This window comes from Pteropus vampyrus, unplaced genomic scaffold (assembly GCF_000151845.1).
Source record: "Pteropus vampyrus isolate Shadow unplaced genomic scaffold, Pvam_2.0 Scaffold50, whole genome shotgun sequence".
Lineage (NCBI taxonomy): Eukaryota > Metazoa > Chordata > Mammalia > Chiroptera > Pteropodidae > Pteropus > Pteropus vampyrus.
In genome coordinates this window covers 6,717,759-6,720,529 of record NW_011888831.1, presented here as the reverse complement: position 1 = coordinate 6,720,529, position 2,771 = coordinate 6,717,759, and the positions used below count along the sequence as shown (strand labels likewise).

The 2,771-nt window shown below is 47.9% G+C and overlaps 1 long non-coding RNA gene across 1 annotated transcript; it reads right to left on the bottom strand.

Annotated features, from left to right (window-relative positions):
• Nucleotides 1-924: 924 nt before the first annotated feature.
• LOC111739429 lies at nt 925-2,669 on the bottom strand. The gene is made up of 2 exons (XR_002780255.1): nt 1,634-2,669; nt 925-1,598 (listed from the first exon to the last, which is right to left on the bottom strand). It is a non-coding gene; the product is annotated as an uncharacterized LOC111739429 (long non-coding RNA).
• Between the last annotated feature and the right edge of the window lie 102 nt (nt 2,670-2,771).

Genomic DNA, 2,771 nt, shown 5'->3' with positions numbered 1-2,771 from the left:
TTTTTTTTTTTTTTTTTACTCTCTACTTTCAAATTCCCTAGTGTTCTCTCTTCCCCAAATCCATTTGCTTCTTTTCCTAATCTAGTCAGATCATAGATGTGGCACAAAACATATCAAAATTTATTAAAATGTGAAAACTCTTTGACTCTTAAGCCACCTCAAATATAATTTGCCTGGATGGTGTCAAAACTTAATATCCTTTTTGAGGTTTTTTGGTAAAACTGTCATAGCTGACTTTTGATATCTAAAGCAAATTCTATCTGCACATTTAAGTATTCCACTGGGAGATTTATGTCACTGACTTTAATTGCAAAGCACACATCCTTTTCGGAATCTCCCTTATGTATATGCCCCATCACCGGGGTTACACTACAGAAGACTCAATTTCTCTGTAAAATTTCTTTTAAACAAATCTAGCATTCTTGTTAATTCCAAAATGGCTATTGCTCTGGAAACCACTCCTTCCAGATGAAATCCCAGAGAATGGTCTGGATTGTTTCGTTGTACTGTAATGAAATTAGACTAAGGTGAATATAGCTTAAAATATGTATTCCGGGCCATGTGGAACCGTTACTCGTATTGTTGGCACGGTGTGCATGAATCGCAAATGTGATAATGTATAGGGGGTGCTCTGAAATTGTAGGGAGCAGCACAAATGTGTGGTTGACATTTCCCCCTAAAATTGCCAAAAAATGTTTCCTTCCTAGGGTGAGGCCTTCTGGATACCAGGCACACAGAGATTTGAGACGAGGACCATGACAGCAATTTTTGGCTTTCTCACCTCTCTCTGCACACTCTGACAAGGCCAGAGTAGCTCGGAGTCGGCTGGCCAGTTGCTGGAACCAAGCTGAAGACCCTGCTATGACAGACGGCACCACTGAGTTTGTTTCCTCATGGGAACAAGGACACTTCACATAGTCGTGATAAAGGTTAAATGAGATTATGTTGGCCAAGTGCATAAGCACCGGGAACATACTGAATGCTCAACAAATGAGAACTACAATGTCAGTTTCCGACTTTGACAGGCCGGAAAATCCCAGTCCCAGTCGCTAAGTCAGCTTCAGCTCCTGCTAAGGATTTCCAAGAGCTCTTAAAGGGGTGGGAAACTATTGTCCGTTGCTGAGCGAAGGGCCGGGTCCTCATGCCTCTGGAATCCTTAAAGGGAAACGTCGGCTCGCTGTGTGGAGTCAACATTTTAGCAGGCGTGGTTTCCAGGAAGAACCTCCAGGCCCGGGCGGAGCTAGAGGCCCAGTGCTCCAGAAGCCCGGGGCCGTACAAATAAGATATGAGTATGCTGAGGTACGCCAGTTTCCCAGGCGATGGGAGGGCGCCTGCCTGGACTGGCAGAGCCCTTGAGGAAAACCGAGAAGACATGAAGACGATGCGGAGGCACAACTGGCCTGCTGGACGGAACCGACCCCGACAGAACTCGCGCTGGGAGATGTCCCTTCTCCAGCATGGGGATCTCGCAGCCCTCCTAGCGCCGCCTGTCGGTCCCTTGGGTTCTGCTCCGAAGGTGATGAAGGGGTGGGTCGTTGGCAGCATTCAGGGGCTCCCTCTGAACTTAGGAGCCAAATGGTTCTTGCCAGCAATACCACCTTGTTTTATAAACGGTTCTTGCCAGCAATACCACCTTGTTTTACAGGTGGAGAAACTGAGACCTAGCGGTTAAACCTTTTCTCCAAGGTCTTAGTACTAGTGGCAGCAGCACTCAGTTTAGCGGGTTTTATTCACATTTTGTTCTGCTTTCCCTACGGCAGGTAGACACCACTCTGTAGCTGAAAAAGCAACGGCTCTAACTGTGGCAAAACTTAGTAGCTTACCAAGCAAGTCTGGGACTGCTCACCAGGCTGGAGGATTTGGTAAAGAATACCTCTTGGGGAAAGATGAAAGGAGTTGGGGTGGCAGCCAGTAGCAGTAACAGGCACGGACAAATTATCATAGATTGGTCTTGAATGTGTAGCTACATAAAAGGTGATGGAGTGTTCCAGCTTCCCTGAGAACCAGCTCAGAGGAAATGAAAGGGGAACAGAAAAGATTAAGGTTAGATTTAAGGCAGCACTTTCTCTCAGGGATGATAATGGGCCCTTTATTCAGTGACCAAGGAAGGCTGTGAACTCATCTCCCTCCTTCCCACTTTTGAGGCATTTGGGAATCCATCTCTTTCAGTCCCACTCCAGCCTGCTTGGAGACAGGAATGAGCCGTTGACTTTGAAAAGTCCCCACCATTCAGGTAGGAGATCCTTTCCCTGGATGGGCCTCCTGGGTTCTTTGCTGAGGTTGAGGACAGCAGACGTGCTGGCTCCAGGGCTCTGGGAGGGAGAAGCAGCAGTCATGGCATCTCTTTCAACACGCTCCCTGCCAAATTGATTCAAATTGGCTTGGATATGAACATATGATTAAAGGAGCGGTGCGATTCATTTATCAGGAGAGATTAAAGAGCGGCATCTGCGCAGCCTAGCTGGGGGACAATTAAGGAGCAAATCGCTAAGTGTCTGTGCCACCAGGCATGGGGGCGGGGTATGGGGGAAGGACAACTGGGATAATTTGCCAAGAGGACACAGGACAAAAGGAGGTAGTTCGGGAATCACTGTGTGCTACTGTTGTCTCTGGGTACAGACTGAGCAGCATGCAGAGCCTCACAGGCCCCGCCCATGCCTCTTATCTGGGACTCAGAGCCATCCTGAGGGGCAGATTAGAAAGGAGGATCTAGTGAGGCGGCTCTGAGCCTGGCACAGGGAGAGATCTGCTGCCTGTTTTACAGGAATCAC